General features: G+C 37.7%; 1 long non-coding RNA gene across 1 annotated transcript; it reads left to right on the top strand.

Moving 5' to 3' along the window:
* The first annotated feature begins 474 nt into the window (after positions 1 to 474).
* Positions 475 to 25,753, top strand: LOC128314115 (uncharacterized). The gene is made up of 4 exons (XR_008295541.1): positions 475 to 624; positions 9,275 to 9,362; positions 15,272 to 15,362; positions 24,825 to 25,753. It is a non-coding gene; the product is annotated as an uncharacterized LOC128314115 (long non-coding RNA).
* The last annotated feature ends 602 nt before the right edge of the window (positions 25,754 to 26,355 follow it).

The following is a 26,355-nucleotide window of genomic DNA, read 5'->3' as shown; positions in this document are numbered from 1 at the left end:
ATCTTTTATTAATTACTTAGAGTATTCAGAAACCATGTCAAGTACTTTACATGCATTGCCTCATGTAACTCTCATAGCAACTCCATGAACTAGGTATTATTATATACTCATATTTTAAAGATAATACTACAGTAAGTAACTTGCTCAAAGTCTCAAAACTCTTAATGACTGACCCATGACTCAAACCCAAATTATTTTTATTCTGAAATACATGTTTCAATGAATACCATGTACTAGGGCTATTTTCAGGAATTTGAGTACATATATTTTTGAAGTGAGCAGTTATCTCTGGAGTATGATAGAAGACCTCTCACTGTCAAATATCTCTTCCATGAGTCTATGGTAATTCAAAAAGTTATCTTTCAAAATGCATTATTTTAATTAAAGCTTTTCCCTTCTGTTTATGCCTGTTACTGGCAATAAATTACATCTTATATATTAATCTGTTCTCTATTATCACCTCTTTCTCTTTCCTCTTACAGATTTTTTTCCCCTTGTTTAAGGAAGCCTTCTAGCTGGACTTTTGTTTCCACATTTCCCTGTTTTCCTCTCCTTATCTCAGGATATCAGGATATCTTATATCTTCATGGGAGGCCTCTGAGCAGAGAAATCAGCCCAGAGAAGGTAGGTTTCTGAACTAGCAGCCAACTCTCACCCAGAGAAGTCCTGCCTTTACCTGCTTCAGGTATTGAGTAACAGTACTTGTCATACTAAACCTCTCCCCTTCTACTACCTCCTTCTTCTCTGTTTAAACAGCTAAAGATAACTTGATGTTGACTTTGTTCAAAACTTGGAATCTTCTAAAATGACCAGAATCCATTGGCTGAGCAGTCCTATGCACTAATAAACCATATAACTGAGCCTCTGGGCTTTTTCTCTGAGACATTTTCTCCAATGGCTTTGCTAATCATAACGCCCATCACCTTGTCTCTTGAACCAAGAAAGATATGCTCATACTCCACAAGGGGACCAAAATTTATCTTACAATGAACCTGTGTAATTTATAACAAAATCTAAGGTTTTATTAACATTCTTTTCCAGAAGTGGCTTTCTTCAATATTACCATTTCCATAGTTACTGCTTTTCCCTAACAATTAAACTTTAGACAACTAATAATTCTTTAATATCTGCTCTGTGTTATAATTTAACTTTTAAAACAACTTTGAAAGGTAGACCTTACCATACTCATTTTTCAAGTAAAGTACTTGAAGTTAAGAGAGTTTAGATAATTTCCCCAAGAGAACACACGCATACAGAGCTTTGATAACAACCATAAAAGCTGGACTAGACCATAGTGACTTTAGATCCTATATACTTTCTCCTACATCATGCTTAAAGTTGTTTTGCAAATAACAGCTTCATTAAGATTTTGATCCCAAAACTTGCAGATTATTACTTAAGGATGTCTACATGCAAAATAGGTTGTGTTTTAAATGAAAATTATGATTTAAAATATTTAAACTGGAGAAATATTATTAACTGAATAAAAGCCCCAAGAAAAATCATATGAATTTCTAAATAAATAGTTAGCAAAACAAAAGATGGATTAAACACAAGGAAATGAAAACTTATAAGTCAGAGCAAGAAACACTTTATTTATGATTCATCTCCTGACTCACTCTCAAGTAGGGTAAAAAACATCTTCTAACCTGAAATGTATAAAAGGCACAGTGTATTCATTTGGGAAAAGTAATTTTGAAATCTCAAAAAAACTTAAAATACTTCAAAATATATAGCACAAAATAAATTGGAAAATAAGTTTGCTAAGTTTCCAGTCTTTGAAAAAACTTTAGAAAAATTGATCCACATATGTCCAAGAATAGAAAAAAATTATTGCCATTTAATTTAAAAACTTGAAAAGCAGAGATATCTGGGTGGCTCAGTGGGTTAAGCATCCAACTTTGGCTCAGGTCAGGATCTCACAGTTCGTGAGTTTGAGCCCCACATTGGACTCTGTGCTGACAACTTGGAGCTTGGAGCTGGCTTCAGATTCTGTGTCTCCCTCTTTCTTTCTGCCCCTCCCCCATTCATGCTCTGTCTCTCTCTTTCAAAAATAAATGTTAAAAAAATGAAAAACATTTGATAACTGAATGACAAATCTAAGCAAAACATTTATTGAAAATTATTAGGAGATTAGAATAAGAAATGTTTCTACATGGACATTATATCATCATTGTCCTCCACTTGGTAATACATATCTTTGACAAACTTATTTTGCAATAAACCAATTGTTAGAGTTCTTAGTGCCATCAGACATTAGGTTTACCAATAATGCTTCGCAATAGTCCCATATGCTAAAATGTGGTCTACATGGACTAAATTTTATCGTTTCAACTTTCAAGATATTAATTGACATAAATATGTCTTTAGAGTTTTGGAAACAGTTTCTAACTCTTATATAAAGACCAGGAAGATAAAACAACCTCATTCAAGTGATGTAATTATAAGAAGGCAGGATGTGTTATAAATTTAGCAAATCAGCATCCTGTATATCCACAATACTTCTCACTGAAGGCTGATGTCTGGGCTTCCATTATTACAGATGGTTTATATGGTATGAGTTGTCCCTTGGTGATGTTATATTAGTTACGATTCTTGGGCTTTGACTAAAATTTTTAAAATTGTATTTAGAAAGATATACAGGGTTTAGACAACTGATAGAACAGGCATGAAAAGCTAGTCAAACACTTCACAGTTCAGAAGGATCAACTAGCAAAGCAAATCTCTTTTTTCAGGAATAAGGCTCGTCTGGACATATCTGCTATCACCGGACTTTGATGTTTCTGCCACTGGCCACGTCTCTGCTGCTGTCACCAGTGAATTATCCACTTGAGCTTCACCTCCCAGCAATGAGCCAAGTGTGGGACTTAAGCCTTAGCTCCCACAGGAAAAGCAGTGGGAGGACTCTGCTTTTCTGGATCCCATAGTGAAGGGTAGGCCATTTCCTGTGTATCAGTCAGGACTGAGGCAGAAAAAGAGAACCCTCTCTGAGTGTTTCAATTGGAAGAGGTTTAATTTTTAAAAAAGAAGAAGAAGAACTAGATGCTTATGAATAATGAGAAGAGTTTCTAGTCCTCAGATTTTTGCTAGCCTTTCGACATGCTGGAGGTAGATAATGTGGCTTTGGCCATAATCTTATGAGATTGTTTATTATCAGTCGCTTGTGTTTCAGCACCCACATGTAGGATTTGAGGGGGAACGCCTAGAGACTGCTGTAAAATCTCGTATTTGACAAAGGCTGTGAATTTGCCAGCTGCTGCTAGAGGAAGGGATAATGACTTTTGCTTCACGTCTACCTTTCAGATGTGGTGTGAATGCCTAATTAGTGGGGTTTAAACACAACTCTGCTGACAAAAAAAAGTCTCCAAAATGTAGCTCCCAAGTGTTCTCTGATTTGGGGATAGGCACAGAAGGGAGTGAGTGTATTGCCAACCCATAGTTCTATATTCCTTCACAGAGACTAGATATATATACATAGAATCATCTCCAAATAGAAAGACAGATCTCACACTGGAGGAAAAGACTACAGAAATACACATCACAATGTAATGCTCACATGTTCTTCATCTCATGTGTATTTTCTGAACAGATGATAATATCCAATAAAAATTTATTTTTTAAATTACCAGTTAATCTCTCTATTCCAGCCATTTTCAGATATAATCTTATGGCACAGATACCACAGCTCTATGTAAGCCCTATTTTTTACTAATATGATTGCTATGTGCTAGTATAACTAGGGAAAACAATACTGAAAAATACAAACGTACACACCCACTCTCTCTTGTCCTCTTCCATCCATTATATATAAAGATTGCTCTTGGATCTTTGGCTGCGCCTTCAGATAGTATTCTTATATTTGTTACATTTTGGACATGTGGTCTGCCAGAGATAAGCTATTTATTTCATGGTTTTCCTTAGGCAATCTTAGTTTAATTATTTAAACTCACTCTAGGCTATACATGAATTCATTATTCTTTGTCTGCCAGATTAACCATTCTAGACAACCACGGTTTTTCAGAAATTCATTTATAATACACAGCCAATCCAAGGGACCCTAGTTGCCTTAAACCTCATTGTGAGCTCCTTGTGAAATGTAAAACTATTTTAATTCAACCTTTCACCAACATAGAAACTGGCACATAGTGGGCACTTAATAAATATTTGATGGGGGCGCCTGGGTGGCGCAGTCAGTTAAGCGTCCGACGTCAGCCAGGTCACGATCTCGCGGTCCGTGAGTTCGAGCCCCGCGTCAGGCTCTGGGCTGATGGCTCAGAGCCTGGAGCCTGTTTCCGATTCTGTGTCTCCCTCTCTCTCTGCCCCTCCCCCGTTCATGCTCTGTCTCTTTCTGTCCCAAAAATAAATAAACGTTGAAAAAAAATTTTTTTAAATAAATAAATAAATAAATAAATATTTGATGAATGAATGAATCAGTAACAGTAAACTAGCCACAGCCAGGACTTAATCATTGGTTGATCTATATTTATTGTTTTATGTAACATAACTCCAGATATAAAACATGTGACACATGACATAAATCCAAAAAAAATTTTCTTTTTAAGTTTTTTTTTTAATGTTTATTTTTGAGAGACAGAGACACATACACACAGAGTGCAGGGGGAGAGGGGGAAGGGTCAGAGAGAGCGGAAGACACAGAATCTGAAGCGGGCTCCAGGCTCTGAGCTGTCAGCACAGAGCCCGATGCGGGACTTGAACTCATAAACGGTGAGATCAGATGTGAGCTGAAGTCAGACACTTAACCAACTGAGTCACTCAGGCACCTCCCCCAAAAATTTCTTTTTAAGATAAGTATCCTTTCAAATTTTTGCTTTGAGTAACTTTCTATTGTAGGTTAAATTATTTTGACTTATATATTTTCCTACCAGTATGAATTATTCTTTTTAGTTCTTCAGTTCCTCACAAATGTTATTGCTACTTTGGCAACCACCTTCTATGATACATTGTAAACACTAAAACTCAAATTACTTCTCAAATTATCTAATCTTTAATCTGAAGGCCCAGGGAGACATTTATTATTTTAGAGTGAATCATTTCCAAGACGAAACTCCCTTGTTGCCTCCCAGATTCTAAGATCTAAACAAATCATTAATTCAATAAAATGCAAAATAAAATTACAAATTAAAGGATAAGAGCATTTTTTTTCTTGAATCTAAGTCAGTTTTATAATACAAACAATAAGACCCTTTCACTTAGCTAATGATGATCATTTTTTAAGTGATAATAAATAAGTAACTTTCCCTAAGAAGTAATTTTATTTCCAAGTTGGCTAGCACTTAACAAATCTGACCAATCACCAGATAGCCTTAACATGAAAAAAAATGAAACTATAGGGCACAGATGAGGCTCAGTCAGTTAAGCATCCAATTCTTGATTTCAGCTCAGGCCATGATCTCAGGGTTGTGAGATGGAGCTCCGTGTGATGAGCGCTAAGCTTGCTGAAGATTCTCCCTCCCTCTCTGTCTGCCCCTCCCCTGCTCTCATGCTCTCTTTCTCAAAAAAAAAAAAAAAAAAAAAAAAAAAAAAAGAAAGAAAATTATATATAAGAAAGAAATGAAACTATATATTCCATAAATTCTTCAGCTGAATTGTCTAACAAACATCTTATCTTATAAATTTATCAACAATAGAAATTGAATGATGATAAAAACAAATAGTTATTAACAAATGGAGTATACAGTCCGAATAAAAACTCCAACAGGAAAGAAATTGCCAAACCAATTCAAAAATCTATATGGAAATGCCAACGAAATACGTTTGTCACGTTAATAATAATGCTCCCTTCCGGGGCGCCTGGGTGGCTCAGTCAGTTGAGCATCCGACTTCGGCTTGGGTCATGATCTCACGGCTCCTGGGTTTGAGCCCCGCGTCAGGTTCTGTCCAGCTCTGTCGGGCTCTGTGCTGACAGCTCAGAGCCTGGAGCCTGCTTTGGATTCTGTGTCTCCCTTTGCCTCTAACCCACTCACAGTCTGTCTCTGTCTCTCTCAAAAATAAATAAACATTAAAAAAAATTAAATAATAATAATAATAATGCTACCTTCCTATCCATGGAAATGGTATAATTCTCCAGTTACATCTTCTTTAACATCTCTCAGCAATATTTAGTAGTTTTCAATGTATAAGTATTAAATATTTTTGTCAAATTATCACTATTTCATATTTACTGATGCTACTGTGTTTTTGTTATTTTTATTTCTATTTCTAAATGCTTTTATCTAATTTATAGTAATATAATTAACTTTTGTTTATTGATTTTACACCTTCCAATCTTGCTAAACTCCTTTATTAGTTCTAGGAACTTTTTTGTAGTTTCCATAGAATTTCAGCATAGATGATTAAGTCTCTCTGAGTCCAGTTTTATTCACATTCTTTCTTTTACTTGCCTTATTGCTCTGGCTAAAACCATTTCTAGAACATTAACTACATGTGGTGACAGCACATATTTTCACCTTGCTTCTAATCTTCAGGAAAGTATTTAATCTTGCACCATTAAATAGGATACTAGCTATGTGGGTTTTTATAGATGTCCTTTATCATGTTGAGGAAGTTCCTTCCTGTTCTTATTTACTGAGTTTTTGCATTTTTGTTTTTGTTTTTCCTCATAAATGATATGGGGTTTTGACAATTACTATCTCTGTGTTTCATGAGATGACCATATTCTACTTTTAAACTTTTTTTTTGTCTGTTAATATGATGGATTAAATTGATTGATTTTTAAATGCTAACACAACCTTATATTCTTGGGTTAAATGTCATTTATTTAGTCATGACGTATTATATAAAATACCAGAAGAAAGTGTTTTCCTCTGAAAATGTTGACACCAAACGATTTTTTTTTAATTAGTAACTTCAAAGAAATGTTATTGCAATATGACTATATTAGACATTTTGGCCTGCTGTAACATAGTAACAGAGATAGTTTGCTTATACACAACACAGAAATTTATTGCTCACAGTTTCGGAGGCTGGGAGGTCTAAGATCAAGTCACCAACAGATTCAGTGTCTGGGGAGAGCTCCCTTTTTTGGTTCATAGATAGCACCTTCTCATTGTGTCCTCACATGGCCAAAAGGGCAAGGGAACTCTTTGGGATTTGGGATTTCCTTTATAAAGGCACTAATCCACTAATACCATTCATGAGGGCTCTGCCTTTATAACCTAATCACCTTCCAAAGATCCCACCCCCAAATGCCATTGCACTGGGGATTTGATTTCAACATAAGAATTTAGGAGGGGGCACAAACTGTAAGGCTATAGCAACGACAATGGCCATCCTACAGCTTTATCTATGATGTATAATACCTTGTATAATATGGCTGGAAGAGAATTCTCAACTCTCTTAATTAACTATGTCCAGAATCTTCCCTTTTCTATGTTATCTGCTTTAGGCTTACCAAAGAAGGTAAATGAAAATTAAAAGCAAAACAGAAAACTTTTGAAGTTAAAATTAACTTTTAAGTTTGCTTCCATGAAATATATTTCTATGGTGTTGATAATGGCCTAGTCAGTTAACTCAAAATATAAATGCATAATATATTTCCTTTAAATGGGAATTCTTGGCTAAAGAATCTGAATGCCTAGACTAACCCTTCAATCACCACTAAAAAAAGAAAAAGCAAAACATATTTTCCTGCACATCAATGAGTAACATCACCACATAACCTTTAGAGATAAAAACTAATATACACCATATACAGAAGCATGTATGGGAGGTTAAGAGTAACATAAGTTAGGGATCATGCAATGTTACTACTTTTAACCCCAAATTATGATTTAGCAGATACTGATGCAGCTTTATACAGGGAATACCTACAGAGAACTAGCTGTTTTAAAAATGAAAGTGATTCCCTTCTGAATGGTAGAAATGAAGGCAGACAACTTCTTTTGATGGAAGGAATACAATGGTAAAAAATAGATGACACCCACGCAAGTTGCCTTTCAAGGCTGTGAAGAAAACTTCTTTAATTTTTTAATTAAGTTTATTTATTTATTTTGAGAGAGAGAAAGAGCAAGTGGGGTAGGGGCACGGCAGGGGGTGGGGGTGGGGGGGTGGCAGAGAGAGAATCCCAAGCAGGCTCTACAATGTCAGCACAGAGACCAATGCGGGTCTCAAACTCAAACCATGAGATCATGACCTGAGCCAAAATCAAGAGTGGGATGCTTAACCAACTGAGCCACCCAGGCACCCCAAAGAAACTTTAATAATAGTGAAACTTATCTTCTTTACTTTTCCATTGTTTCTTTCCCTGACTAAATTTCCTTAACATGGAAGGATGCCCTCAGCCAGCTATGTAAGCCAGCATCTGGGCCTACACTCTACCCTTGTCAAGCACCTTAACCCAGTTTACATGGCACTAAATGGCAATGTTAAGTGGATAAGAACCCTCTTCCTACTTCTCCATTGCTTCAGCAGCCTCTGGGGAGCCAGTTAGGGAAAACCACTTTCAAGGAGGCTATGACTAAATATGCTTAGTAGAAAGAGAAAGGGAGAGATGCACAAGCAAAGGAGAAAATTGTTGTGAGTAATTGCAATATGGTGATAAGATCTCTATTCTGTTCATACTTCCTGTGTGGGGTTGTTCACTATGAATTGGTAGCCTCAATGCATAAAGCCACCCCGTACCTAAGAAAGAATACTGGGAATGGAACAGAGGAAAGCCAGTTCATTTGAGAGGGTGGGTATGATGCTGCTGATCATCCCTCTCTTTTCTGGACTTGGAGATAAAGTTTTCAGTTTGCCTTTTCTTTGATTCTGGTACTGTCTTAAGAAAACAATAGCTGAGTGTCAACATGGTCCCCTGTCTTTGGGAGAAAAGGGAGGGTGGTTGTATGGACAGTACCTTCACTTATAGGCACCATAGCAACAGTTTTGTTTGAAAGTAGAAGTTACTCAGGAGTGCATTCAGGGGTGCCTAGGGGGCATCCAACTCTTGATTTTTGCCTCAGGTCATGATCTCAGGGTTGTGGGATCGAGCTCCAACTTGGGTTCTGAGCTGGGTGTGGAGTCTGCTTAAGATTCTCCCTCTCTCCCTCTCTCTCTCTCTGCCCCTCTCCCCTACTCAAACTCTCTCTCTCTCTCTCTCTCTAAAATAATAATAATAAAAGAAAGTAGAAGTTACTCATAAAAGAATTTCCTTTATTTTCTCTGCAATGGGTAGAAGGGTTAAATAAAATTTGGAAACCATGGGTCTGATTCATACATATCTGAGTTTGCTGAATCAGTTGGTAAAGGAGGCTTATCAATACTGTATTTGTAGGGAAGTCTGAGGAGCTCCCTTGGAAAGAACTCATCCATGAGCAAAGAAGTAACTGGCCTAGGAAGAAAACTGAGTTTATTTGCCAGAGGTGAGAAACTATTACAAAGTCATTCCTAGCTATGGTACTGGGAATTGCCTTACGTGACCTAAAGGGACCTCTGTCTGAATCCACTAGAGAGCAAAGATGCTGTGAGTGAAAAGGAAACAGACTTCCATTAAAAACTCTCTCGGGCACCATATTGCTGGCAGCCATGCCAGAGTATCCTACTAACAGAATGTGGTGGACCCAGGAAAGAGCATAATGACTGACTGAGGAACTCAGAAAGCCTGGGTGCCCACAAGGAATCTCAGAAATGATTGGTAGAGGTGGGAGACTTTAAGAACATCCGTTCTGAGCAAGATGAATTGAATTATTATTTAAATTAATCTATTATAAAAACAGAGAAGGCAGGACCTCTGACTATAGATGCAAGTAGGTGGGAGGCATGACTGTGGGCATCTATGGAAATCCTCTCCTGCTTGCTTTCATTTCCCAGGGAAGATTAGAAATTAGGTCATCATCTGAGAGGGGGTTGTGGTGCTGGAGGAATAAGGAGAGAATAATGAAATCATCACTTAGGAGAAAAGGAGAATGAATCTATCAGGAAAAAGTATGTCAGGAAAATGATTTCTGGGTAGCACTAAGGGCCCTCATGAGGCTAGTGAGCATGAATGAAAAGTTAACCTACCAGCAGGTTGTGAATGTTTCCACCAGCTCTGGGTTCCTCTGTACTCCTGCTGAGAAAAGGGTTGAAGGGAAGGGAAGAGGCAGTTCCAAAAGTACATGGAGCTCAGGGACCTCTCTTCACACCTAGTAGGATTCCACAGTAGGTCACCTTGTTTGCAAGCATCAGTTCAATACTTCCAGAGTAATAGCATGGCCAGTCTCTACAATTCTGTCGGTTGGTCTTAGTATGACTGTTATCTCTCCAGCTCTTGTATCTGAGTTCAAAGTAAGAGGAAGGAAAAATGCACATGGCAAAAAAAAAAAATGCCTGTCTGCCAGGGCACCTGGATGGCTCAGTCGGTTAAGCATCTGACTTCAGCTTAGGTCACGGTCTTGCGGTCCGTGAGTTCGAGCCCCGCGTCGGGCTCTGGGCTGATGGCTCGGAGCCTGAAGCCTGCTTCCAATTCTGTGTCTCTCTCTCTCTCTCTCTCTGCCCCTCCCCCGTTCATGTCTGTCTCTCTCTCTCAAAACTAAATAAACATTAAAAAAAAATGCCTGTCTACCAATAAGGGGGAAAAGTAGGTACTTAATGAAAAAAATCTCATGAGAGTCCCTGGATGAAATAAGTGGCCTACAGGGAATGAATAGGCAGTCTTAGGGAAAAGCTTCTTTGACACCATGAATTATAAGAGTCTCACCAAGGACAGGAAAATCTTCCAGGGCTTCCTTTTTATTAGCACCTGCTGCTAAGACATACAGGAAAGAGAATAATACTCAGGGCCAATGGTCTCCAACAACAGAGTTACTGTGATTTATCAGGATGGAAGAGAAACAGCCAACTACAGGAACAACTAATGGGGGCACAGGAAAGGACTGACCTTTCCTCCTTCCATGTGGATCACTAATGCTGTGGACACAGAACATGTTAGGTCCAGGTTTTCTCTTGTGCACCTGGAGCAGGATGAATAGGGCTTCCAAAGACAGGCTGTTGACATGTGTGGTAAGGGCAGAATAAACACTAAATGCCTACTGTTTTGATTATGTTAGTAAAGTCTCACCCAAATTTGAGAGTTGCTTGAAAATCTGTGAGCAACCCCAGGGGGATAAGAATAGATGGCAGAAGAGAAAAACATAAACTCTGAAAAATAACTTTTAAAAAATTATGGGAAAAATATATAGCAGAAATCAAACCTATTCAATTATGATTGTGTGCAACCCCAGCTAGATTCTGAGGAGGAAAAATAACAGGGAATGAATATAACCCACAAAAGAGATAGAGAATCCGCTATAACAGCAGCAACACCCTATGTGATAAGGGTGGAATTTGCCATAAACATGCCATTTGGAGAAAATTGAAAAGAACATTAAATCTATGAAAAAAAGGGATGATAGATAATTAAATAAAAGAATGAGATGAGTGGGATTGTAGATACACCAAAAAAGAAAAGAAAAAAAAAAAAAACCAAATGTGTATTTTTCAAAGGGGGAGTTAAAAAGTAGAACTTAACTACCTGCCTCATACAAATGCTGCATTTAAAGCCCCAAAGGATGGAAGTCAAAGAATGAAAAAATATGCTTGGCAAATGCTAAGGAAATCAAAGCCCAACTCACCAGGACAATGTCAGGTAAGTTCGAACTCAAGGGGGGAAAAAAGTTAAATGAGGGGGAAAAAAAGTCATTGAAAATGATAAAAAAAAAAAAGAGCAATTCACAATGACAATGCACCAGTCAGACATAATAGTGGACAAAAGGGAAAAAAATGCCATAGTGAATATCAAAATAAATCTCGGGGTAGTAGGAGACAATACCTCTCACTTATTAGCCTGTAGCAAATCAAGTAGGAAAAGATTTATGAAAGGTGTAGAAAATCTGAATATGATTATCCTGGCTAGTTTAAGTTGAACACAAAGAACATACTGTTTTTGAAGGATATGAGAAAGGGAAACTGACCCCTCAGTTTCTGACTTCATTTTTAGGAAGGCTCCATCTCTGCTGTTTTTCTGCTAGGCCCCATTTACTCATGTTCTACATTTCACCTTGATTCTGAACAAACCATAAAAATGATTTCCCCCTCCAAGGGGGAAACAAGAAAGTTAATCTGAGTTTCATCCTGGGCCCCCCAACACCGGATCCAACTGGATCCCAAACATGGGATCTTTAGCTTAAAACTTTAGGAATTCAGCTTCAAACAAACCTTGGCCCATGCTGGCATCAATAGCCCCTACCTTCAGTGATTTATGAAATAGCATCTACTACTCACTTGTTACTTGCCTTTGATCAGACATTACCCTGGATTCCTGAAGGATCACATACCCTAGACCCCTTTCCAATATAAACTCCAAACCCCAAGCGATGACAAGACTTACTCTCCTTTTTTTTTTTCTGAGTCTCCCAGATACTCCATGTACTATAATCTATCACTTACTTACCCTATTCAATAAACTCTGCTTTCACTTCCTTCTGGCTCATCTTTGATTTTTATCCTAGGGGAAGCCAAGGTCCTCGGCTGGTCCTCGGGGTCCTTGGACGGGCCCACCTACTTCAGATCCACAGGGTTTAGAGAGAAAAATGATCATACACTGAATCAAAAGAAAAAAGTCACTGAATTCAAAAGGTAGAAATATGAGAAATTGTGTTCTCAGATACAAGACAATAAAATGATCAAAATATTTTAAGAATCATTAGAAACAAACTAGAATTTAGAAAATAATCTCTGAACATTGAGGTCAAGAAAAAAATGTAAAATTCAGGATTTTTATAATATATACTAAAAACCACATGTACTTGATAGTCTTCAATCTTGCTTGATAAATAAGAAATAATAAAAATATATAAACTATTGATCTCAAAAAATTAAGAAAAATCACAAGTAAATCTATGGAAAGTAAAAGCAAATTGTAAACATAAAAAAAGCAAATTGTAAAGGATACATAAAATAAGTAACTTTGAAATAAAAAAAGAATTAGGACAGATATATAAAACTAACATTATGTGTCTGAAAACAAAAAGAAAAAAAAGTAGCAAAATACAATGATCACCAGCCAGCCACATGAAGTAAAAAAGAGTAAAAACCAAAGTATACTAAATAAAAAAAGTAATGGGAAATAACCAAATACATGGGGAATATTAAAAAATAATAATAAAAGTACCATGCAAATTGCAAAGCAAATGAATTTTACCATTTGGATAATACAAATTATTTCTAAGAATCAATAGTGGTAGGAATCAACTTTAATGAAGCCCATTAGAGTTGACTAACTGTTCCTTACCAAAAAAAAAATCTAAAGCCCCAAATTGTTTCAAAGATAGATTTTCCTAAGCCTTCAAGAAACACTATATGGCCATACAGTTTAAACATTTTAAGTGGTAAAAAGTAAAAGAAATCTCCTAATGTTTTATAAAGCCAGAATAACACAGACACCCAAAGCTGAAAATTACCACAAAGACAGAAACCTATAGGTAAATCACATTTATGAACATAGAGACAGCAAATCTGAATAAAGTATTAGGAGATATCTCTCAGCAGTATTTTAGAACTAGAATGTACCATGATGAGGATGAACAAATTCCGAGAATACAAATAAAGTTTATTTTGTTAAGAAATATTTTCATTTAATTCAATTCAATAGCTAAATGTGGGGGCGCCTGGGTGGCTCGGTTGGTTAAGCGTCTGACTTCGACTCAGGTCATGATCTCGCGGTCCCCGAGTTGGAGCCCCGCCTGGGGCTCTGGGCTGATGGCTCGAAGCCTGGAGCCTGCTTCGGATTCTGTGTCTCCCTCTCTCTCTGCCCCTCCCCCGTTCATGCTCCGTCTCTCTCTGTCTCAAAAATAAATAAACGTTAAAAAAAAAAAAAAGCTAAATGTGTACTCAGAAAACATGAACAAATTTAGAAATAAAATGTTTCATGTCTCTTAATTACAAAAGTAATGCATAAGAATCAATAGACCTCTTCAAGACAAGCAAGTACTCTTCAAGTTATTGCAGGAAAAAATCCATTAAATTCCTGTAGCAACGTAGCATAAAACTTTCGGCAAAGTAGATGGCCGGGTCCACAGCCTGAGGTTCTGCTGATTGGAACACCACATCTCTATGGTTTTTTTTAAGGGCCATTCTTTTAAAAACCTCTTTTTAAAACCCACGTATAAATCAGGAATCAAGCAAACATTTTCATTTTAATGACTCCTATTCAACAACATACTGGAAGTTGTAGTTAGTGCCAAGGGCAAAAAAGGCATCAAGGTTGACAAAAGTTATGCGGAAAACATTCATGGTTGGGTTTGTTTTCAACACCTGAAATAGGACTGAGACGGACTCTGGAAGTCAGCTTCACATGCAAGCAGGCAGAAGGAGCGCCTTCCTTTTGAAATGTGGTTCCGTCATCACAAATACTGAGCTAGTGTTGAGAAACAGTCAGTAACTAGATAAGAGAGTGTTGGGACATCTGCAGTGGGCACCTGTGCCTTACCCATCAGGGACTACAATCAGGCAGGGGAGGCACTGTCCTCAGGGGAAAAATGTAAAAGGACACCAAAAACCTCAGAAAGCAACATAAAAAATATGAATGTGAAAATCCACAGTAAACAAAACAGCAAGTTTCAAATGAAGGCTATGTCCAACAAAGGACTCCTGTAACACCTCACTCACCTCACCCCATCCCAGCTCTGTTGGATGACAAGGTTCTGGGAATGTAGGAACACAAGGAGGAGAGTTCCTGCAGTCAGAGTCTGAAGGTATGGAATGTGATGCCCAAACATGGCTTGAAGGTGTTGCCCAACTGCTGCTGGTTCTCTTGATTAGAGGAGGGGCCCATTTTGGGGGGTTCAGGCCTCTGAAGAGAAATGATGCCCGGCTAGTGACGGTATCGTGAGGGAGCATCAATGAGACTTTTTCTGGTGATATGTGGCAAAAATTTTTTAAACTAAACACTGGAGCCAACTGCCGTTGTCAGGGTGAAGAAACTTTCCTGGGGAGGAGTGTCAGGAACAAGAAAACAGGGGAATGAGTATCTCTTCTCCAGTCTTCAAATCCCCTCTGGTAATTCCAGTTAATGACCCCAGGCTGGGAGCCATCTGACAAAGTAGAAAAATGGCCCCAGATCCAGCAACATAAATCAGAGTATAGAAAGGTAGGTTTGGAGCGCAGAATCGGTAATTTAATGACAAACACTATGAGCTTGGCAGTGATCAGTGGAAGGTGGGGAGAGGAACAGGGCACTGTTCCAAACTGAGGCCTTCCAGATAATGCATTTTTCTGCTTACTCTCATGTACTTCTGCCAACGGCTGTGAGAAGATGTTTCAGGAAAACAGACCTGAGCCTGACAAGCAGTCTGGGACTCGCCCAGCTGAAGCAGCCAAACTCTGTTGAACCCGCAGACCTATGAGTAAGGAAAATAAATTTCTTTTGGTCATAAACCATTTTGTGACAGTCTGTTACACTTCAAAAGTCAACTAAAATGCTCAGTCTCTGGCTTAACGATTGGGCTTAACGATTATACTTACTTTTCAGGCTTACTGGGACATCTGCTAAAATAATCTAATACAAAAGAGGGCATGAGGGGCATCTGGGTGGCTCAGTCGGTTAAGTGGCCAGCTTCATCTCAGGTCATGAATTCACAGCTCGTGAGTTTGAGCCCCCCATCCCCACATCGGGCTCTCTGCTGTCAGCGTGCAGCCCACCTTGGATCCTCTGTCTCTGTCTCTGTCTCTGTCTCTCTCTCTCTCTGCCCCTCCCCTGCTTGCACTCTCTTTCTCTCAAAAATAAATGAACATTTTTTTAAAAAAAGGGGGACATGAATTACAGAAATAGAATAAGTAGCTCACAAAATGCAAGGGAGCCTCATTTTCAGGCTTTGGGCCATCTCCTTGCTTGTTCTTTTTTCTTTCCTTTTTTTTTATTGTGGCAAAATACACATATAATAAAATTTACCATCTTAACAGTTTGTAAGCATACAGTTCAGTGGTAGTAAATACATTCACGATGTTGGATAAATTACTCAATCTCCCTCAATATCACCATCTCTTTTCTCAGAAGCTTTGTTTTCTGATCTGCAATTAGTGTGCAGATACACAAAGCTTTATGAAATCTAAAACAACACACATGGAAGGTGTTATTGAGCACAGCTTCAAAATTTAGACTTATTAACAAGAAGAAAATATTTAAAGAAAGATCCATGTCTCAGTTTTAGCAAATGTAGTTGTTGTCTCACTCTATTTAACTGAACATTGTTTTCCAAGCAGTTTTCTGCTTAAATAAGCCTTTCTTCTTCAGGGCAGAGGCATTTAATAACTTCATTTAGCAGCTGCCTTCTCATTTCCAACTTTGACCCCTGCCCTTGTATTATTTTACCCCATTCAGTATGGATAGTAATTTTCTGAAGTGTCTTCTTTTCCTGGGATTAATTTGAATCTGCGTAAACCTGTCACATCTATGTTTAGTTGTTAATATTACAAAACAAAGCTCTGAAGTAACAACAGAATACTTTATATGTGGGATTAAAAGCACTTTTTATATTTCACTTTTTGCTCAAAACTGACACAAAATAATATTATCCACAAATGAAATGAAGGCTTTCAGCAGCTTAAAGGATGTTTCATGAATATGAATTATGTTCTTCCATTGTTATCATAGATACTGGTGATTTGGGGCAAAAACACAACTTGTTCTTGCATAATCATCCCATATACTTTACATAAATGAGTTGATTAGGTTTTATAGAATTTTGTAGTTTTGTTTTGTATCAACTTTAATAGCACTTAAAGAAGCAAACGCTGCAACAGCATTATAAAAGGCCTAAACACTAAAATTTCCATAAAATCACCAAAAAAGACACAAAAATAGACACATAGGTCAATGGAACAAGATAGAGAGCTCAGAAATAAACCCATACTTATATGGCCAATTAATCTACAACAAAGAAAGCAAGAGTATACAATGGGGAAACAGCAGTCTCTCCAACAAACGGTGCTGGAAAAACTGGACTACTTTCTCTTTTTTGTCTTTCTCTTTTTCTTTCTGTCTTTCTGTCTTTCTTTCTGTCTTTCTTCTCAGTATAGTTAACATGCAGTATTCTATTAGTTTCAGGTTTACAATATAGTGTTTCAACAATGCTATACTGAAACTCGGCCACTTTCTTGCACCATACACAAAAATAAACTCAAAATGGATTAAAGACCTAAATTTGAGACCTGAAACCATAAATCCCCTAGAAGAAAACATAGGCAGTAATCTCTTATTCATTGGCTTTAACAACATTATTTATGGATATGTCTCCTTCGGCAAGGGAAACAAAAGCAAAAGTAAACTATTTGGACTACACTAAAATAAAAAACTCTTGCACAGTAAAGGAAATCATCAACAAAACAAAAAGACAACCTACTGAATGAGAGAAGATATTTGCAAATGATATATCTGATAGTGGGTTAATGTCCAAAATATATAAAAAACCTATACAACTCAACACCAAAAAAATAAAAAATAAAATCCAATTGAAAACTGGAGAGAGGCCCTGAATAAATATTTTTCCAAAGAATACATACAGATAGCTGATTGACACATGAAAAGATGCTCAATATCATTAAATACCAAGAAAATGCACATCAAAACCACAAGATATCATCATTTCACACCAGTTAGAATGGCTAATATGAAAAAGACAGGAAATAACAAATGTTGGCAAGGATGCCGAGAAAGGGTAACCCTCATAGTGGGAATATAAATTGATGAAAATACTGTGGAGAACAATATGGAGGTTCTTCAAAAAATTAAAAATAAAAATATCATATGATTTAATAATTCCACTATTGGGTATTTATCCAAAGAAAATAAAAACACTAATTCAAAAAGATATATGCACCCCTGCATTTACTGCATTATTTACAATAGCCAAGACATGGAAGCAACCCAAATATCCATCAATAGATAACTAGACAAAGAAGATGTGTTATATATGTGATATATAATGGAATATTACTCAGCTATAAAAAGGAATGAGGTCTTGCCATATGTAACAAATGGATAGATCTGGGGGTGGGGGGCAGAGACCTAAGTGAAATACATCAGAGAAAGGCAAATACCATAGGATTTCACTTATATGTGGAATCTAAACTACAAAACAAAGAAACAAACAAAAACAGGAACAGACTCATAAATACAGAGAACAAACTGGTGGTTGCAGCAGGGGAGTGGAGAGATGGGCCAAACAGGTGAATGATGCATATTAAATATGTAATATGAATTGGATTACAGATGCAAAAGTACTCATCCCTATAAAAATGTAAGCAGAACTCTGGATAATACAGTTTGATTATCCTACGCTAAAGTCAAGGTGGCGACTGTTCTCAACTCGGAAGGCAAATGAGCAGCAAAGACTTTCTGAGCCCATCCCCTTCCTCAGAGTCTTTGGCACACCCTGCAGAATAATTGAAGCAAGTTGTAGCATAGATACATCAGTAGAATATTTGCCACAGGAAAGAAGTTTAGAGCATCAAATATATCAGTGTAAAAGTATATTTTGTACCTGCTTTCCAACCAGCTGGAAAAATTTATAGAAATCAGTATGGGAAAAAACCCACATACCTTTGGAGATAAGCTTATCTTGGTTTCCAAAAGTGTAGACTGACCCTTTAGGGAAATTTCTGGAGATGGCGGTTCATAGAGAGAGGAATGATTGCTAGCTCTCTCCCCATTTCTGTGGCCTCTTTTGGAGGTAGTGAAAGACAAAGTACAGCTAGGATTCTGTTTGAATTGAAACTGTAGTTGGAAGGGAAAAAAGATTAATTTAGAAGGAAACAACATTCACATGTGCGCGCGCGCGCACACACACACACACACACACACACACACACACACACACACACAAATCCAGGTCTGGGTAATTGGTAATTGGGGTATCTGATTAGAATCCGCTTTACCTGTGAGTTGCTTCAGATGCTGTATCTAAACTCAAACAGGCATTCAGACTTTTTCAGCCTCTCCTTTTAAGCTTGAATGCCTTTGTGTATATAAAGATGTTGCACCTTGAAAATGGAAAGGAAGCATTCATGCTTGTTTCTTTAGCAAAGTCAAATTTTAAAGAGCATCGTCTCTTGAGAAGAGAATGATTCTATTTCCTAATTCTGTTTGCTTGATTAAAACGTTTGGTTTATTTTCTCTCATTCTTGAGAAACATATTTCTGTTCTTTTCTCTGCTCCAGAGGTTATGGAGGTAGAAGCAAAGAAAGGCGAGTCCACTCTTGCACTCTCTCCCTATGCTGTAGCAAATTACCTGAGAGTGGCTTTAGTGCTAAGCTACAAAGAGAGATGCCCCTGGAGCAAGCTGAACAGGCAAGGAATAGGCTTTCTCCTGTGGGAAGTCTCCAGGGATGGAACTTCCTTAGGGTCCTTAATAACCATCCTCCTACACTACAATCAGCTAAAATCTCTGACCTGTGTTTGAACTGTCCTTTAATTCAATCAAGCACTTTTATTTCAAAACTACATGCAAGCTTAATGAAATCTGCAGCATAGTGATTAGGGGTTAAATAATTTCATCGATTTGGCACTAAGCCTATGAAAAAGCCCTTAAATCTTTATATTTTTGTATTTAAATTTCACAAAATGGAAGTCTTATAATTTTGCCAATAATGATGGTCTTGATTTAATTCTAGCCACTTTGTAATCTTATTGCCTTTTACACTTGAACTGTGTTCCAAATGAACACACACCACTCTTCCTTTCACTGGGACATATAGCGAATAAATTTACATCCATGATTGGGGAATAAAGAAATATTGAGTGTAACCTCCCTTTCAGGAAGGTTAACGGACTTTTTTTTTTAACCTGGATGTATGTATGGATGCCTGGGTGGCTCAGTCAGTTAAGCATCTGACTTGGGCTCAGGTCAAGATCTCACAACTCATGGATTGGAGCCCGCATTGGGCTCTGTGCTGACAGCTCAGAGCCTGGAGCCTGCTTCAGATTCTGTGTCCCCGGCTCTCTCTGTTCCTCCCCCATTCTCTCTCTCTCTCAAAAATAAATAAACATTAAAATAATTTTTTTAACCTGAATGTTCTTGGAGCCACAGTATAGGAAAATGTGTGCTTCGGGAGAAAATTATGCATTACTTATAGCTCACCCGTTTGCTCTTTATGACTGTGACTCTATGGGAGCCATTTTGCACCTTTGTAAATTATCAATAACTGATAACAGTGGAAAATAATTCTTGTCTACAGACACGCAAATTCTTTTCTGTTCAATAGACTTTCCTAGCTAGTTTTGTCCTCATTTGAGTACTCACTTCAGTATTCCTTTACTCTAAATAAGTTTGTACTTTCTGAACTTTTACTTGGAACTGGTTATAATACCTTACAGATCTCCTCATTAATGAGTTAAAGAAAATCTTTAACTTGCGTTCATTAATATGTACAAGATGTGTACAAGAGTCCTGATTTTACCCTACTTTGAAAATGGTCTTTTAGCAATAGGAAGATACTAAACAAATAACATAAAAGTCAAAGCAGCTTACTTTGACAAAATTTAAGCAAAACGGTCTCATGTAAATGTGGACCCCTCCCATGCATATTCGTTTGACTTTAGAACACTTGCTACACTCTGTCCACCGGGGGTTGGGGTTATCTGCACACTCGACTACTGCCCTCAACCGGGATAGGGTAGTGGACGTGTTTTAGTTGCCAGTCTAGCTCCATCATCAATCCTCCCTTCCCCTTTGCCTACAGCACCCAGATTTTCCTTTAAGAACCTGCCCTCCTCCATTGTGTAACAGCCAGGACACATGGCTGCATGGTCCCCATTCAGAACTTCAGGTGTGAGCCCTGACTGGTCTAAGACACGTCGCACATTCCCATCCTCTTTGCCATAAGCAGTTGGTTCATGGATGGACAAATGAACCAAAGTTAGCTTATGAAGGCAAAACTCAGGTCTTCCTTCAACGTCTGGAGACAAAACAAGTTGTTTGGAGAGCTATTGGCACAAAAGCATCTGGTCCAGGAGGAAAGACATTTTTACAATGAAGGTGACATTACGAAAGTTGAAGTGAAGAAAATAAAAACAAATAAACCAAATAGTCCCCAGATTCTTATTGATTTTGCTGAGCCACTGTGTCAAACCACCTTGGCATTTGCTTTTCTTCTTGGCTTTGCAGACACATGAGTGAATAAATTTCCTTATTCTTTTAGGAAGTCTGAGTTGGTTTCTATTTACTTATACCATTGACATTTCTTATGTTAATCAAATTGTGAGGTTTCTGAGATTAGAACCTCTGATTTTCTTAATGCCTCCTATAGCATAATGTTTCATAAGGAGACACTCAGAATCGTATCATCCTTTTTTTTTTCAAATGTTTAAAACACTGCTTTTTCCAATTTTTACATTCTGTTCCATTCCAGGTGTCTTTTAATATTTTAAAGCCCATTTATTATCTCTTGCCTGTATCTCATTTCTCATTTCCTCTCATACTTGTTCCATTAATTGTGTATAAAGTATCTTTATTCCTTTGGCTCTTACTCCAGGCATTTTGGGTTTTACTATTTAAAAAAGTATTTATGCTTTTTCCAACTGGATTATGAAATCTCATCCTAACTGCCAATGCTCTTCTTTAGTACAACACAGAAGTAGTAAATGGAAAATAGCCAAACTGACCTAATCCATTGATCACTTTATTGATGCTTTATGTGATCCCTAATTTCTTTTTCACTTGTAAATTATCTCATTAGAATGAATGTCAATAGAATATGTCTAACTCAATCTTCATCAATCAATGTTTTAGAAGAGAAGAGCATTCTCAAACTCATCTCTTTGAAACGAAGCTTCACAATTGTATAATTAGGTAAATCGGAAGGGCAGTTTTGACGGCCAGATAAAAGTATCTGTTGAAACAAAGGAATTTGCATATCTGTTGATTGAGACACTCATTTAATTTCATCAAGTTGAAATACCCGCATTACTTATAATAGAGCATAAAAAAATAAAACACGGAAATTTTCATCAAAAGGACGATGGCTCAATATATTATACCTGACATTGAATACATAAATGGACAATGGCCAGACTATATATGACAACAGACCTCTGACACAAGCAGCAACCTCTGCAGGCATCAGCCCAAAATGATCAGGACTTAGTGACTGCTAGCTTCCTTAATTTTTTGTCCATGCTTGCAACTCAGGATCAACCAGAGAAAGCCAAATGTGCTCCCAAACAAATCCCATAACCCTTCTCATTAATCTGCCTCCAGCTTCTCCATGTATACAAACTCCAATCTGAGTATACGTAAGATCTTCCTTTTTGTCACTATAAAACTTTCCCTCACCCTGCCTGCCTTTGAGCCTCTACCAAACACAAGTGATGGCAGCTAACTCTCTTGCTCTAGAAAACTCTGAATAGATTGTGTTGGTTCTCATTTGGCCCTAAATAGAGTTGTTTGTCCCCATGACAGTAAACCAAGACTTAATTGCAGTTTCAACCTTGCCCAGAGATGTCACCTTTAAACAGTCAATCTTCAATTTCTTGATCAGTACTAGTGAGGTCATCTGCATAATGAAACCCCCTCCCATTCCCACCCTCCCAAAAAGATGGCATGGCCTGAAAAAAATCTTTCCTTTTGCTAACAACCTCCTTGACCCATACCCCTCCTTCTGCCTATTAAAAAACGTTCACTTTGTATAGCTCCTCTGAGTACCTATCCATTTACTAGAAGGGACACTGCCCACTCCCCCCACTCATGAATCATTGAATAAAGGAAATTAGATCTTCAAATTCATTCTGCAAATGTTTGTTCTTTAACAGACAACAAAGGTAGTTTTCTAAAACTGAAAAAAATCAGGCGACATAACGAGCAAGTTCTTTAGAATAAGCCTTTCCAAAGCCTTGAGCTTTCAATTGAGCCATTTTCTTCAAGATTTTATCTTTTTAAGTAATCTCTACACCCAGTGTGAGGCTCGAACTCACAACCCCAAGATTAAGAGCTGCACGCTTCACAAACTGAGCCAACTAGGTTCCCCATCAAACGAGGCATTTTTTGGTACATGGTAGGGCAAGTTCATTTTAAATTACACTGATGCCTTTGTACCTACCTTTCAGTGACAAAAACAAAAAAACAAACAAAAAACAAAAAAACCACACTGATTCTTAATGGATAGATTCTCTGTGAGAGGAAAGCCAATACCAGGAAGGTCCTCAGACTTCAAACAACATATAATATGCACAAAACAAAATAGTATCAAACAACTTCTATAAGAATTTGTGATTTTGTTTTTCTTAGAGTTACTTATGATTGTGCCCTTTCTTTTAGAAAGTTGTCATAGACTCTGGGTCTAAATTTCTCTTTTGGCCAGCAAAAGACCACATGCAGGATTAAAACAAGAGATGGCTAATGTCTGGGGAAAAGACAAGAGCCCCAAATAAGTGTCCTTGCCTGGTATTTACTCAGATCAGAAGGCTTACAAATGTGATGGGTGTGCACAAAGAAACAAAAGAAACTGTGAACATTAACTTGAGGATGTGAGGGGGAAAAGGGGGCTTTGAAGATATACAATGTTTGGGGTTTGGGTGAATATAAGACAAATTCCAGACACTGGGAAGATGAGTATATGTTTGTTAACAGCAGACAGGAGGTGCCATGCCTATTTATCTTTGCCAGTCTTGGGGATGAGACAGACAGGGGGAATAACCTCAGGGTTAACAAGACACCTTTTCTTTTGTTAACCATCTCCACTCCGGGCTGCTTTGCCAGCAGCACAGTGGTCCATAGTCCAATTCACCAACCTGGCCCTATTCTCCTATGAAAGCAGCTTTCTGCTATAGTACTAAACTTGGGGTGCTTTCACCCTGAATATCTAATCTTGTTATTCCTATGTATTGAGCACCTTTGCACTGTTTCTATTTCAGGCCTTTGCCTCTCTCTATACATTTTTGGGGGCTCAGCACTTCCTATTTTGGGGTGCCTTTGCACCTCCCTATTCCTGGCACCTTTGTGCCTCCCTATTCTCTAGGTGTCTTTGCACCCTCCCCCCATTCTTGAGGTGCCAATCTGGTTTACCCAAACTCGGGTGTGAGCATTTTATGGCTTTGTATTTCTTTATGCCTTGTTAACCCATTGTGTAAGCCCAGGGGATTCCTAAGCTTATCCCCCACAGAAAGTAAAATTCATATGATTTTTCTTTCATGGTGGAGAGCTGGAAAACAGATCATTGATTTAGCGCTATATTTCCTAGCATATGACCTACATTTAAACAATAAGATGACCCTGTTTTGAAGATAATATGTGACTTCTGTGGGTGGGAGTTCAGATGAGGGTGAACATAAGCAATCCTCTTTCTTGGCTTATGAAGAGGCAATGATTAGCACTGTGGGCAGAATGAAGGATCAGAATAACAGGGTTCTTTTCTTGGGTTTTAATCTCTTAGTCTTGAAACGAATAAAAGGTCTTCTGGGGTGTCTACCATATCCAGCTTCTCTCAAGTCCACAAGGACAAATTATCCCAACAACCAGGAAAAGGGATAATATTTTGTGTAAATCACAAATGCACAAAGTATTACATAGATGTTGATGAAGAATAATCAAAAAACTGAGAAGAACCTAGAAAACTTTGCTCTGAAAATCACAGAACCAGAGGCTCTGTGGTTACAGCTCCTATGGGCCTGTAAGTTTAGTGGGTTAGAGAGAGAGAGGGATGCACAGGGAGACAAAAAGCCTAGAAGCAATAAATTGAAGGTCAAAGTTTTTAAAGCTTGGCTTGTGGATTCATCCTGGTGGCAAAAACTTCCCAAGCATTTAACAAAATTCAAAATCAGAAATGGCAAATGTTTTGCTCTCTGAATAACTTTATGTTCTGATTTTTTTTTTCAGACAAGACATGATCTTGAGAAAACTTGTCATATGCCAGCCAGATTCTTGGGTTTTAACCGTAGACTTGGCAGTTTGGTCAGAACATCACCATTACTCTGACATTTGAGAAGATGTGTAGCTCTTCGAAGACAGAAACCTGAATCTCCTCCAGTATTACCAGTCGGTGGAGTCTGAGGCAACAAACAACTGTATGCCTTTCACCTCACTGAGAGATCAGAAAATGTATCATTTTTACCTGTAGGAATTAATAAGGAACCAAAATTTCAAAAAAAAAAGAAGAAATTATTTGGAGAATGCTATTATACCAGTGAATCCCAAAGAGTTCCAAAGAAATGACAGGTTTGGTGGAAATTTTCTAGAGCTCACTGCACAAAAAATTTAATTACAGCACCCATGACCTCTACATGATATGACTCACTACACAAAGTGCCATAAAACAATTTTAGAGGGTTTCGGCGCTTCAAAAAAAAAATTGAAAACTGGTTTATTATTTGGGTCTTTATTGAAGAAAAGTGAGATACTGTTCCTTTAATATTGTTTACACTGTGGTCTTTAAGGTATGAGAGTGGGGGAAGATGAGAGAATGAATGAGGAAGAAAGGACACATTTTGGTGGGTAAAATATGAAATAGTTGGCTGACATTTTCATCTGATAGACTTTCTTCTTCTGACTTTTCTCTCCCTTAGGACATGAACTTTCAAACAAAAACAAAAACAAAAACCTTTATCTCAACCTACTGAAGATAAAATTTGCTTCCTTTAGAGAGTGTCTCATAAGGAAATAGAAGCTAACATTTAAGTGGTTTTGGAACAATTGACTCACCACTTAGAAAAATAAATTTTATGCCTGTCCTACAAAAAAAAATGCCTTTTGCTCTGAGGAGAAAGATTTGTAAAGTTAGGATCTGCCTAAATATATTGACAAGTGAGTTTCATTTTAGGCAAAAACATGTGTAAGCAGTGTTAATTACCTAAGGCCACAAGTGCCTACAGAAGTAAAACAAGTACAGAAATACACTCAAAACACTTTTTTCCCCACTCAAAGTACACGGCAAATCACATTAACAACTATTTATTAAAATGCACTCTGCTTTCCCGGACAGTTAATACCAAATAAAACTAACAGTGAGAAAAAATTAGAAAAGTTTTAATGAAGTGGAAATATGACAATATCATGGGTAACAATAATATTTGTATTCATAAATAAATGCCATGTTAGTTTCTAGAACTGCCATAACCTGATGCCACAAACTAGGTAGCTTAGGGGCACCTGGCTGGGTCAGTCAGTGGAACATGCAACTCTTGATCTTAGGGTCATGAGTTGGAGCCCCACATTGGGCGTGGTGCCTACTTAAAAAAATATATATCATTCCTAATCAGGAAAATACAAATCAAAGCCACATTGAGATACCATCTGGCACCAGTCAGAGTATCTAAAATGAACAACTCAGGAAACAACAGATGCTGGTGAGGATGTGGAGAAACAGGAACCCTCTTGTACTGCTGGTGGGAATGCAAACCGGTGCAGCCAC

This window comes from Acinonyx jubatus, chromosome C1 (assembly GCF_027475565.1).
Source record: "Acinonyx jubatus isolate Ajub_Pintada_27869175 chromosome C1, VMU_Ajub_asm_v1.0, whole genome shotgun sequence".
NCBI lineage: Eukaryota > Metazoa > Chordata > Mammalia > Carnivora > Felidae > Acinonyx > Acinonyx jubatus.
Note: the sequence above shows the minus strand (reverse complement) of the source record. Positions and strands in the feature narration are given on the sequence as shown.